Source organism: Pyxicephalus adspersus, chromosome 2 (genome assembly GCF_032062135.1).
Source record: "Pyxicephalus adspersus chromosome 2, UCB_Pads_2.0, whole genome shotgun sequence".
In the NCBI taxonomy this organism is placed as follows: Eukaryota; Metazoa; Chordata; class Amphibia; order Anura; family Pyxicephalidae; genus Pyxicephalus; species Pyxicephalus adspersus.
Window position 1 is genome coordinate 88491301 of NC_092859.1, and position 14407 is coordinate 88505707.

The 14407-nt window shown below is 36.9% G+C and overlaps 1 long non-coding RNA gene across 1 annotated transcript; it reads right to left on the reverse strand.

Moving 5' to 3' along the window:
* Positions 1 to 1866: 1866 nt before the first annotated feature.
* Positions 1867 to 7608, reverse strand: LOC140322101 (uncharacterized). Its single transcript, XR_011919136.1, has 2 exons — positions 7480 to 7608; positions 1867 to 3639 (listed from the first exon to the last, which is right to left on the reverse strand). It is a non-coding gene; the product is annotated as an uncharacterized lncRNA (long non-coding RNA).
* Positions 7609 to 14407: the final 6799 nt, after the last annotated feature.

Genomic DNA, 14407 nt, shown 5'->3' on the forward strand with positions numbered 1-14407 from the left:
GAGTAACAAGGAGGCACAGGTGACCTGGACTTGCGGGAATCTGTGACACTCACGCATGCGCAGTGAGATTAGCAAAGTTTTTCTCAATCTATGTCACCTGATCTTGCACCTGCGCAGTGCGAGTTTGGGTGACTTAGGAAGAAGAACATAGAAGAAGAGAAGATGGCAGCGCCTGGCGCTCCCTCTGTTTTGGGCCGAAGACAGATACCGAGACGCTGCGGGAACCGATAGGAAAAAAAAACTTGAAGGATACACGGATTTGCAGGATTGTAGGTAAGAGTGATTTTTTTGGTTTTGGGTTTACTTGCACTTTAAATAAATGAAAAATTTACATTGACTTCTTGTATTAGCAGCTCACTATTGTTTTTTTCTGGCATCAATAGGTCTATGTTTTTAAATACACTGTAGTTGTTACTAACTGTATTAGAGTTTGTTTTTTTAAAGCCTCAATAAAGTAGATAATGGCGTGATCCCCAAAACTCATTGGATGTATAAAACATCAGTTATTTACTCACAAAAATATGGCATGATGTTTACCCTTTCTATTAAATTATTAAAACCCAGACAGACATTTCTAACTTTCCACACTCTAAAACTAGAAAACACATAATATAAATACAATTTTTCCGCCTCTGATTCTTGTTAGTCATCTGTACAGGTAGATGACATCCTTTTGAGAGGGGTCTGTGAAATGCATATCGGAAGGAGGTCAGTTGCAGGTAAAATGTAGTATTATCACACATGTACTGGGTATTAAAAAATCCTACAGTTACTCAAGTTAAACTGAGCATTTAGGCTCCATCATTTCTTACAGATATTTAACAAAAAAATATTATTGTTATTTGCAGTAAATGCAAGTCAATAGAAACTAGAAATAGAAGTTTTTTTTTGAGACTTACCATTTTAGGACTGGAGACTAGAAAACCTATCACATTGAATAAAATATTAAACTGACAGTATAATAAAACAGTGTCTACAGCATTGTTAGTTCAGATCTAGTGCAGATCATTGTTAGTGAAGATTTACAGCATGATCCCAAGCTAATAAAGGCAACTCAAAACACTAAAAGAAATATTTGCTTTTTTAACACAATATTATCTTTTAATGAATATAAATTTGCCTCCAATAACCCTATCCCCTCTATTTAACTTTAAGTTAAAATTTCTTGTTTTTTAGTGATGAAAAAAATAATTAAAAAAAAGTGTTAATAAATATATATACTGCAACATTGCCTTATTGTGATGAACAATACACACTTTTGTGTGATGAACACAATAAAGTATGTCATGACATACAGTATGGCCCATATTTGAAATATTGGTTTAGCCCATGGGAAGTAAACAAATGCTAGCCCAAAGGTATTCCCTGCGCATATCCAAATCTGTGTGCCCTTTTGTTCATCTTTTATGTGATTTTTATTATGTAAGATAGGGTTCAATGATGCTTTCATGTGGCACTGATGCATCCTGTCAATAGGGCATTTTTTCACAAAAGCCCTATAGAAAATGGATTTTTCATTGATTTTGTTGACAGGTGACATGAAGTTTTTGTCAATTTTGTTGCAGGACAGTGCAAACTAAAACAATGTAATGAATGAACAGAACAATACCAATAAAACACAGATTTTGACTCTTAAATGCACGCAAGATAAATAACAAATGCTTTGCTAAAAGAGATGCATAATTGTGCAAGTTACTTGTTAAAGTGGAACTAAACACACACGACTCACCTGTCCCTGGTTCCATCGGAGAGCGCTGCCTTCGTACTTTTCCTTTTCCTCCTTATGATCTTTAAGAAATCTGGAGCAGGTAAAATAGATTATTGCAGAGGGAAAGTTTCTGTATTAATGACATGCCTGATCATGTATTCTTTTTTTTTTTTTTTTAAGATAATTTTTTTGAAAGATTTTTCAGTACAAACAATGTAAAAAAAGAAAAGAAAGAAAAAATAGAAATTACAAAACAAACATAGCGCAGAAAAAAAAACTGTAAATCAATGACCAAATTAAAGACAAGAAAAATATCAGACATTGATACAGGATATCAAACATACTGAACTATACTCGCACCATACATTTTGGGTGCGCAAACCAATGAGACCAATATGCATGAAACTTCAACAGTTTATTTATACTTTCAGCAATTTCTCGTAAAAAAATTGTAAATTTAATCTACGCAGTATTTCTGATACATTGGGTACATCCGTACTTTTCAAATACAAAGCTATGGACTGTCGGGTTGCCCATAAACCAAGTGTCTGATCATGTATTCCTAAAAATGGAACTTAGTTCTGAAAAAAACAGAGTTTTTGCATGTATATTTTATATTTAAGAGACAAACGTCTAAGTGTAATATGTAAAAATCAAGACAATGAAAAGGATTTTTAATAAACTGTCTGAAAATTGCTAGGCTTGTTAACAGCACTGCTGAATATATACTAGATATGGTGTCTTCAATCAACAGATTTCTTAGCCTTTCCAAATGCTAAGGCCTAACAGAAATTCATCACTTCAACCAAGCATGTAGGCTGAACAATTTTTTCCACTGTCAAAAGTATTTTACAAGAAACCTTTTAAAAATGCTAGAACTGGAGCTGCTTCTGTGCCTTCTTGTTTCTGACTGTAAGGATCATACAGACCTAAAGGCAAAACAATGAATTGCCTAATTTGTCTCATGCCAGGTCAGTGACTCCAGGCAAACCACAAATCATGAATATTATTCCAATGATTTATTCTCCTATAATGGACATTGCTCCCTGCAGGTAAGTTATGGTAAATTCTTTGGCTAGAGTTTGTCTTTTAATAAAGGACACGAGAGAAAATAAATAATTGTAGAGGATTGGGGAGCTGTCAGGGTTTATTTGCTGTCTGAGCCCCTGTTGGAGAGATAAACCTTATTTACTCCACAGGAGGTGGGGCAGGGAGATGTTCCCAACAGGGAGGCAGTAATAACAGTTTTTATATTTTATATTACCGTGTGATGTGATGTTTCTGTGAGAAGCAGCTGCACTTTTATCTCTGCTTTTAATCCAGCAGAAACAAATTTTAATTTATCCACATTTTACTGGTCATTTAGAACATCATCAACAATTATATAGAAACACAACAAACCCATTTCACTGATTACCAGATGCTTTACCACATAAATAGTTCTAGAACAAATCATTTGTTTTTGTATTCTCTAATACCCAAATGCCCTATCTGTTCAAATAATCAAATAATACACAGCTAAATCTTTTATAGCTTTTCAAAATTATATATATTTGTATAATTTATATACTTATCGTACACTTTTTGTTAGGAACACCTTGATATTACTGTGTTGCCCTACTTTTGATTTCGGAACGGCCCTAATTCTTTGTGGTATAGACTTGCTCAGGAATTTTAGTCCATTGACATGACTTACAGACCTATTGACATAGTCGTAACATGCAATTGCCTCAGGTTTATCGGCTGCCCAGATTCGCAAAATATGCTGCTCCACCTCATCTCAGAAATGCTCTATTGGACTGAGATCTGGTGACTGTGGTACAGTCCAGTACAAAGAACTCATGTAGTCATGTAGTAGAAACTAGAGATGATTTGAGTTTTGTGACATGGCACCTTATCCTGCTGGAAGTGGTCATCACAAGATGGATACACTGTGGGCATAAAGAGATGGACATGGTCAACAACAATACCAAGGTAGGCTGTGGCAGTTAAATGATACTCAATTAGTACTAAGGGGTCCAAAGGGTACCAGGAAAATATTTCCCACATCATTACACCATCACTCGCCTAAATCACTGAAGGAAGGATGGATCCATGCTTTCATTTTGTTAATTCCAAATTCTGACCCTACCTAAATGTTACAGCAAAAATTGAGACCCATCAGACCAGGCAACATTTTCAATCTTCTCTTGTCCAATTTTGGTTAGCTCATCTGAACTGCAGCTACAGGTGCTGTTCTCAGCTGGCAGCACTGGCTCCTGGTGTAGTCTCTTGCTGCTGTAGCATCTGCTTCAAGGTTCCATGTGTTGTGCATTCAGAGATGACCTTCTGCATACTTTGTAACAAATAGTTATTCAAATTACTGTTGCCTTTCTATGAGCTTGAACCCATCTGGTCGACCCTGACGTCTGGCATCAACAAGGCATTTTCACCCAGAAAATACCCATCACTGGACATTTTACCCTTTTAAGGAGCATTTGTCTGGCTTGAGAAGCAGAATCTTTATGTGAAAGTCCTGCGAGATCAGAAGTGTTTGAAATGCTTAACCCCACCAGCCCAGCAACAACCATATCACGTTCAAAATCCCTTATTTCAGCTTTCCTCAGCATTCTGATGCTCATTTGAAAATTCAGCAGGTTGATGTGACCATATCTTCATGCCTAGTATGCAAACATTATATGCTTGCTGTGGTCTTCCATAGGCTTTTTTATATATCACCAACAGTTCCTGTCTCTATTTGATATACATTTTCACTCTGCATCCCAATTACCATATTACTAAGAAGATGCCACTATTATTTATATTATTATTATTATTATTAAACAGGATTTATATAGCGCCAACATATTACGCAGCGCTGTACATTAAATATATATAATGAGATTTGTTTACCACATAGACATTATAGACAGCTAAATGCATTTTTGCACACTGTACGTGCTACTTACCCATCTACTTAATGAACACAAGGAATTTTCTAGATTAAAACTAGCTGATTACCTGGCGTTGCCCGGGTATTTATTTATTGCAATCCTATATTATAGTCCAAAAAAAGTATGTACAAATCTAAGCAAAAGGCACACTGTGCTGAGCAATATAAATACACATACATACATACATAGATGAAAATATACCTCTGACATATACCTTAGCGGTGCAATCACATGAGTCTCAGTCATATGTCTAGCAAGTTTGGTTGAAATGTTTCCATGCGTTTCCTAGTGATCACATACACACTTCTGTTTATATAACACATACATACATCCAAATATAGCTCTGACATATAGCACAGCGCTGTACAAAGATGTCTGGTGCACTCACATGAGTCTCAGTCATATGTATAGCTAGTTTGGTTGAAATGTGTTGATGCGTTTCATCCAAATATAGCTCTGACATATAGCACGGCGCTGTACAAAGATGTCTGGTGCACTCACGTAAGTCTCAGTCATATGTATGGCAAGTTTGGTTGAAATGTCTTCATGTGTTTTCCAGTGACGGTGGAACATACACACATACATACATCCAATTATATATGTGTATATATATATATATATATATATATATATATAGTTAAATACTTGAATTCCTATTATAGGTATTTAAAAGGGGCAAATTTTTAACATTCAGAAACATTAACCAAGGATGAATCTTCCTGGTGTATGTGTTTTAAATGACAGTAACTGATTTGGTGAAAGTCAGCTTCACTGGTTTATAAATATGGCCCTCAGTGGTCATATCGGATCATGCATGGGTTCAAGCATGATGAAGCAAATGAATTACTTGCTTCCCTAACAACAGTTGAAAAGGTGACTACAGTTTTCCTTTCTCTGGCTTTTTGACTTTATTTGTGATTTCTCTATATGTAAACCTTTTTGATAAATATATATTTATCTGGGTATTGTTACATTTAAGATTGTAAGCTTTCTTGGCCAAGATTTCTTGGGCAGAAATCTCTTTCCCTGCTGAGTCACTGGTTGTACTTGTCAAGTATGCAGGTTTGTCTTCTGCAATACTGTGTAATATGCTCAAATGTCATACATAAAGGTTTATATAAATACTAGCTGATTACCCGGCTTTGAGCAATACATACACACATACATACATACATAGATGCAGATATACCTCTGACATATGGCACAGCGCTGTAGAAAGATCAGCGGTGCACTCACATGAGTCTCAGTCATATGTCTAGCAAGTTTGGTTGAAATGTCTTCATGTGTTTTCGAGTGATGGTGGAACATACAGTCATACATACATCCAAATATAGCTCTGACATATAGCACAGCGCTGTACAAAGATGTCTGGTGCACTCACATGAGTCGCAGTCATATGTATAGAAAGTATGGTTGAAATGTCTCCATGCATTTCCTAGTGATGACATACATACATACATACAAATATAGCTCTATATCTATATATATATATATATATATATCTATAGCTCTATATATAGCACAGAGCTGATCAGCGGTGCACTCACATGAGTTTCAGTCATATGACTAGCAAGTTTGGTGATGCGTTTCCGAGTGATGGTGGAACATAGCAGGTTTGGTTGAAATGTGTTGATGCGTTTTATCCAAATATAGCTCTGACATATAGCACAGTGCTGTACAAAGATGACAGGGGCACTCACATGAGTCTCAGTCATATGTGTGGCAAGTTTGGTTGAAATATCTCCATGCGTTTTGGAGTGATGGTGGGTGGAACATACATACATCCAATTATATATATATAAATGTTGTTTCTTCAAAAACAAACCAATAACACATTAAGACACAGAGAGCTATGAAGACTTTACAAGCGTAAACCCCGGAGGAAGGAAGATTTGCCCCTACATGTCCCCTGGTCTGAAGACATGAGCTCTCAACTTTGTAGGTAAACTTAAATAGGAATTGTCAGCTTCTATCAGTTTATGATTTTCTTTTTCATAATGTGTATAATAATTATGTGTGTGGTGTGCAAGAAATTCTAGAGTGTGTCTCTAGGCACTGAGAACATTGAATCAAAAGGTATTTTTCTTTTTTGTTCAATATTTCCATCTGCAGCTACAGCGAAGAAAGGTTTGATGTAAACAGTACATTGTTTACACTGGCCAAAACCTGTGAGGAGAGCTCTCAAAGCACAGAGATATAACAAAGGTAAAAGGTTAAGATATGCTTTGTATCCCTGGATTTAGAAAAAGAGCAAACATGCTTTACAATTACAGTCATCTTTTTATGTGACATCCTTATATCACACAGTTCACATACAGAACTGCATAAATCACTGAACCATTCTTGGAAAATTTGGAAATACAATTGATGGCATCATTGTTATAAAGAATTTGCAGTGTAGCAAAATACCAATGCAAAGACTGGAAATGGATGCTGACATTCTAAATCCCAGGCTGCATATTAGTTAAAGGACAGTGATGTCAATCATAGCAAATTTATTTTAGCTCCTGTTCATGAGTATACCGCTTGGGATTGGCAGCTTCCATCCAAGACTCTTCACAAAGGGTATTTGCTTACTGAAAGATTCTGCTTCTCAAGCCAGACAAATGAGTACACAGAAAATAGCGATGCTTTATCCACTTCCCAAATTGTACAGACCATAACCCACTACTTGCCATTTTTTTGGAACATTTACCAAGTCTGAAAGTCTCTAGTCTCAAAATTAGAGTTCCAACTGACTTTAAATCAATGTGGAAGCAACAGATAATGGCAGAAGACTTTTTGGTTTTTCAGTATTTCTAAAGAAAAAGGATGAGGTAGCTTAATTGCTCTATTTACCTATAGTAACTGCAGCTTGTTATTTACCCAGTACATGTGATCAGGGTTCCAGATTTAGAGAATACAGGTCTCTTACAACTTGGGCATCTAAGCCACCCTTTCTCGTTGTGTGTGGCATCTTAGGACCGGAAGGCTTCATAAAGCAGAGAGAACTACTGAGCAAAGCATAGCGTGAAGTCACATAGGCAGCATTATTACTGATGTCTCCTTAATCCTACATTGAATAAGAGGCTCACTGCTGCAGTTTTCTATTTGCTTGTGATTTCATGTGGGATAAATGTGATGCTGAGCCAGCATTGCCTGTAGCAGGATTGTTTTGTATTGTCTAGCATTCGTCCTTTATTCTGACTAGTTAACATCAAACTTCACAATTTCCTGCTCCTGTTAGCACTATTTTAATCCTTTTTGTTACTCCTTGCCATAGACCAACATGTCCAGAATTTGTGGAAAGTGGTCCTGCTAGGTGTCCAATGCCAATCTATGGTGTGCTAGTGTTGCCACAACATGTGTATCCATAACTCACAAAAAATAGTCACGTCAGCAAACCAAACCAAAACAAAACAAACCAATCAACCAACAGTTTGCTTTTAAAAAAAAATACAAAGGGTACAGCATAAAACAGTGTTTGAATTGCTGGTACAGGCTTTACTGGTAGGTTAAGGATAAATCACACCAAGTAGAATTTCCATACCAAGAAATGATTTTGTTCAATAGCTTACAAAAAAACCCACTAAAATATTATATTATAAAATTGGTGATCTGTGAACAATTTATTCTCCAACTTAGAATTCTTGATTGCCACTTTACCTTGTGCACAAATAAACATTTACAAAAGTGACAATGTCATCTAATAGCTACTTTTAGAAACGGGAAGATGATATCATGCTGTTCTTTTACATTTATGGAAATCTGATAGCTTTTTGTAAATGTGCTACTTGTATTTTGTATAAATGTAAGTAGAATATAAGCTTATGGAATTGTCAAACACTGCCATTAAGATTCTTAACATTCTAATACTACTACTACAGAGCACAATTTAAAAGTCATCTACTTTCTACCTCGGCTTCCCTACTACTGCTTCAAAAGTATATTCATCCTCCTGCTATGTATGCTTTTTTAATAACACAACTATTATAAAAAAAACCCTATGCAAATACCTACGGATGTTCCTAGGCAGAAATACACGGGTGGTAAATCTTAGGGTCCACAGTGGCAAAATTCACAATATGCAAAAAATGTATTTAAAGCCACAAAGTAGACCAATTGAACAAATCAGGTAAACAGATATTTTGATAACTAAAAGCTACTGCAGTCTTTCTTAACCAGGGTTCCAACAGAAATGTTCTACGTTAGGGGCTACTTGAGCCGTTGGAAGGGTGGGTTGCTTTTTATATGATGGCACTTGCAAAGTTATGGTACTGACTACACTTAGCATGGAGTACTATGTTACCCTCAATCTACAAGGACATTCATTCCACTGGCCACCAAGTAAGGGGACAGCTCTCCTACATACCAATAATGGAAGGGAAAACATTTTCTTCTGATTTCCAATGTTCTACACTGGCTGTAATTTTAAAGGATCACTCTTCCACTGACCTACAATCTAAAAGAAGCACTGTGTCAAGGACAGCTCCTAATAATAGGGGTACAGCAATAGCAACTTTAAGCTGGTGTTTACAGACCCCTGGAAATGATTTTTAGAGTTCATCCATGAGAATGTTTAGAAAGGCTGAGCTACCATTTCCATTGATCATATTCAGAGTATGTATGTGTATCCATGGGAAGAAAGATCTTCAAGTGATTTCTGCAGCTTGATCTGGTTTAACATTTGAAGGTATTTTCCCCATTCTTCATGACAAGCATAAAAATTCAGGGCATGGTAATGCATTTCTAGATGACAAGCACAAGTGTTATTTAAGAAGTTAGCATGGATAAAATGAAAATAAAGGTAAGGATAATAGAATGTCTACAACCCAGGAGGGTATAGAGCAGCTGACATGTCATAAGACATTAGCTATTGTCTCTCTGAATATTCCAATGCTCCATGAACCATTCCTGCCTGCATGGCTGTGTGCATGATTCTTGCCTGTCTTCCTCAGTAAACTGCATCCACATCAGTTCAGGCATGCTTATCCATCCCTGTGCTTGCTGTGCAGTGATCTATATACTGTGCCCCACAGGGAATATTCAGCTCACAAGCATCGATTTATGATATATCCAGCCTAATGGCGCAAGCTAAATTGGTAAACTGTATGTAAATTAGAAATTATTATTTGAAAATGCTCATTTGTTTTGATGCATTTGCCAGTCTGAAAGAATATGTGTTTATATCTTTTAAAAATCTAGAGCACCATAATTTGAAAGATAATCACAGGATTCAAGCTACTAAGTGGCTGTAATTCTGGCTTTCATGTAATACAGATGGCTGCTCTGTTCTCTAAATCCCTCTGCCTTACCCGTGTCTTTATTTCCTGAATGGTCCTAAATGTGAAGCTGGATACAATTGTTCTTTTATTTAATCAAAACTCCAGTTTCTAAAAATCAAGATAAATAGTGCAAAAATGTAAAAACAAAAAAATACAGTTTTTCTGCAGTACTCAACTTCTGTCTGGAATGGTCCCAGCATAAAGCTCACATTACCCTAAGCAATGAACATTTACCTTGGGTGTATGTCACGACATCAGATGAACACAGATGAAAATGTGTCAAATGGCAGTACAGCTTTCAGCACAATGTGTATAGCAACACTGCATTTCATTAAATGTGTATATAAATTTAATTTATGCTTTGTCACAGTTAACTTAAAATGAAAACATTAGAGTTTCACAACAAGATGTGTTGTTAGTGCTTGCTGTTAACCGGGTGAATGTACTTGCTGATGTAAAATCTAGCAAACCATCTTGGTATATAACTTACCTCTCAAGAAAGTCTAACTTCAGATTTAGAAAAATAATCTTTTCTCTGTTTAAAATCAGTGACTTTTTAAGGATCCACAGAGCTCTAACAGTTCCTAAAATGCATACAAACTTAAGTGGCATCTAGGTCTCCTATATGCTCCTCTGCATGGTATCACTTTGTAACCTAAAGATCTGAATCTTAACCTCAAGAAATTTGTAATTGCTTTTTTTCCATACTCACTTGCCTTCCTTGGGGGACATAACATAGTATAAAATTTTGCTACGACCCAATATATGTACAGCTTACACTACTTTGCTATTCACAGAAGTTCCGCCTCCTGTCAGCACACTAGCTGAGAATGGCGGAGTAGTGTAAGAGAACTGGTGTGCTGACAGGTGGCAGAGCTGCTGGGAATGGCAGAGAAGTGTAAGCATTACATACATTGCTCTGCCATTCTCAGCAGCTCCTGTGTAAGCAATGTGAGAAGAGGCGCCCACGCTCCCACTGGTTGCGCTCCTGCTGTCACACTGTCACTAACCTTACAGCAGTGTAAAAAGGGCCGCTGGTGCTTTAGCTACTGGAACTTCTGCCTCCTGTCATTTGTGGCCCTCAACTCACCAGCCATGGACCGGCACCGGTCCCCACCCTGGGGGTTGGGGACCACTGCTCTAAAGGGTGTATTTGTTCCCTGGTGGAGACTATTTCAGGTCCAAGCATTTCAAGGGCAGTAATGGTTTCTCCACAAGCAAATGTTTCAATGAATGTCAGATTCACTGCTTTATTATAAGTATAATAAAGTGTTTTCAGCCACTTGAGGATGCTGTGTGTGTAGCATGTATATGATATATAGCACCAATTATAACATACATCCAGAAGATGCAGAATCTGAAATGAACAAAAATCAAGAATCTATTTCCTACTGCAGTACATGAAGTTTATAGTTCTTTGATTAAATTTCCCACATGTGGACAGACCAAAATGATCTATTGAGCTGTTTGCCATGTTGCAAAGCTTTTCTGAAGAGAGCATGTGGAACTTTTAAGCTTTCATGGGCAATTTGTAATACACAGATGTGACCCACGTACTTGTTATGCCTGACAAGACAAGCAATAATTCTTGGAGAAAACAAATGAATTGCTTATTCTCTCTACTTTTTTACAAAAATGTGTTACCTCGTGGAAAGTAAATACCACATGTATCTTTATGACTAAAAAAAACCTGTTCTGTTTGTCATTGGGGAACGAATCAAAATCATCCACTGTTCCAACAAGTGCATATTTGTATATAAACTCTGCTGTAATATGAAACCCTTTGATGTCATTGATGCTATCAGTCACAACACCTTTGTGATCCTTATGCAGTGGTTACAATGTTATAATTTTTCATCTGAATCTAATTTTTCCAACCATCTTCCAAGGCAGAAAACAACAGAAAACAAGTTGAAAAGATGAGCCCCTTTCCTGGTGGAGGTGTTGTAGCTCTGCAACTATGGACTTTACAGAGAAGACTGAGTTTCATGTCACTTCTGCAGTGGCAGATGACATACTTCCTCCAGTGATCAGTTTCAGAAAACTTCTGCGGAGAACATGTGGCCTGTAGTGTGATTTCTGTTGGTGCGGGGTCTGTTTAGTTTTGAGCAATGGGGCAGTGTGAGGTCCAACTGGGATATGAATAGTGGTCCTTACATCCATTCCTCATTTGGTACCCTATGTGTGCTTATACCACCCTGTAACATCCATTTCAGTACACGTCAGAGAAACCCACTTCTGCGGTTTGTCCTTTGGCCTGAAATTTCTTTTTGTGCAATGTCTCCGGGGATGTGGTCAAGCAGTGTTTTGATTTTTATACGGGGAACCTTTCTTCTTACTCTATAACACATGCTGTATTATATCACATTTATCCCATCAATCCCTTTTGTTGATTCCACATTTTGTTTCTTCAGGTGGTTTTCAAAGCAATGTCATATCTAGTGGATGCATTGGTTGAATCAATAAAACCCTCTGATAGATGTTCAGATTTGGTAAATTCTACTGGGGGGCAAAAATGTTATGACCTTGGGAAAGCAACTCACAAGATACTAATAAAAGGCCTGCATGCCAACAAAAGCAGCAGTGTAAAATTCAGGCTGAGGCTAGGGAGAGAGGCTATGCTGCCAACAACCCTGCAAGAATAAGGCAATACGGTCTCATCTCAAACCCAGTCCAGAGTTCACATTTTATGCTGACACAAAATGTCTGTATTGGAAGACAATGTGTATTTTTTTTTCCTTGCCCTATGCTATTTTAGGATTCATCTGTGAATGTCCCAATGAATACTATTTGAAATATCCCTGCTTTTTACCATTCACATGAATGCTTTTGACATAGACCTTTAAAGATCTAAAGAGGTTTTGGATACATTGCTTTTAAATGTGTAAGCTCCTGATGTTTTACAGCTGTGCCACAACTGAGAAACACATTACAGATCAAAGAATGATCTGGGAGGCATTCACAGACATTTAATTTACATTTTCTGTAAATATTTGATATACTTTATTTATTGTTGCTCAAAATGCTATCTCAAAAAAAAGTAGTTTATTTTACTGTGCAGGAACATCTGATATATTTATCACAGCACAATAAAGTGGATTAATCATAGAAATAAATATAGTGTCTCTGCAACTCCTGATCCATTTTAGGAAATGAGAAGTGACAGGCTGTTCTACTGCCCTCTGAAAATTCAAGTTAATTCGAGTTAAAACAAGCAAGCACGTTAGCTGAATTAGAAAAAAGCCCTTATCACAATGCATGCTGTCTGACAGTGACTAAAGTATTAGGACATGAGGATCAGCATAACAGCCTAGCAACTAGTATTTTGAGAAGAAAAATAAGTCTCTTTCAACGTGTAAAGATATTTTTAATGTATTTATATTTTAAATTAAGACACATGTTCTCTGCTCAACATGCAGTTACTGGATCATCAGTAGAGTCGTTTAGCTGACATTTAAGAGAGCCAGCCATGACTGTGGTCAATCTTCAGAGATTATAATTGTACAGACCATTTTATGAAGTCTTAGCGTATTTATTCTGCTTATGTTTGACTCCTATGATAGCAACAGAGTTATTAAAAGGTCACCTAAGATTAACACTGTCACAAGCTAAGATAAGGTAAGCACTTGCCAGCCACCCATATGTACAAGCTTCAAATGGCACTCTCTCAACTTCCAGAAGGCATTAAGGCTTTAAAGTGGAAAAAAAAGTCAAAATACAAAATGTCATCAGGAAGTCTTTTTTGCCAAAAAAAACGTTGTCCCCTGCGCCTGGTGGCTTTCAGATAAATTAGGCTTCAGGTGCAGTGTAAAGTTCGGATCTAATCTTGGCCCTGTGGAGAATATGTCATGTCTCCTGTCATTGCTGCGGGGTGTAAAGGTAGGTGTGTGCCAAACCATAGCACATCATACTTGCTGATCATGGCAAAAGCCCACCCACACCAATGAGTTTATTGTATATATATTTAGGGTATATGTCAAGTGAAATTGTTCTACAGAGTTGTGAGGGATTACAATGGGTCAGGTTTCTACTGCTCTCCCTGGCTCCATTAGAGAGATGTACTCCTCCTTTCTGATTACGTTTTACCAGTAATTCTACAACAGCAACACAAACAGCCAAAGAAACGCTTTTATTTATCAAAAGTTTATGAAAAATATAAACCCTGACAGATTTTGATTTTGGTATGTGTCCCTGTTGCAGTTTCTTCCTCACTTCCTATCTGGTAAAGCGAGGGGAGTTTTTTTGTGAGGGAAAACTCACTAATGGAGTCCAGAAAATATGTTTTGTTCCTTCAAAACTGTATTTAAAACAAAAAAAAAAGTAATTGATCTGGCAAACTATTTATAGGATTTATTTATAAAGCAGTAGGTGAATCTGATGAACAGCAACCTTCTCTGTTACAGACATTTAAAACGAGTGGACCAGGAAAATTGTTCAGAGCATATTGTTAAATGATTCACTACTTGATGTAAGTTGAAGTCCGATAAAAATCTAAACTGAGG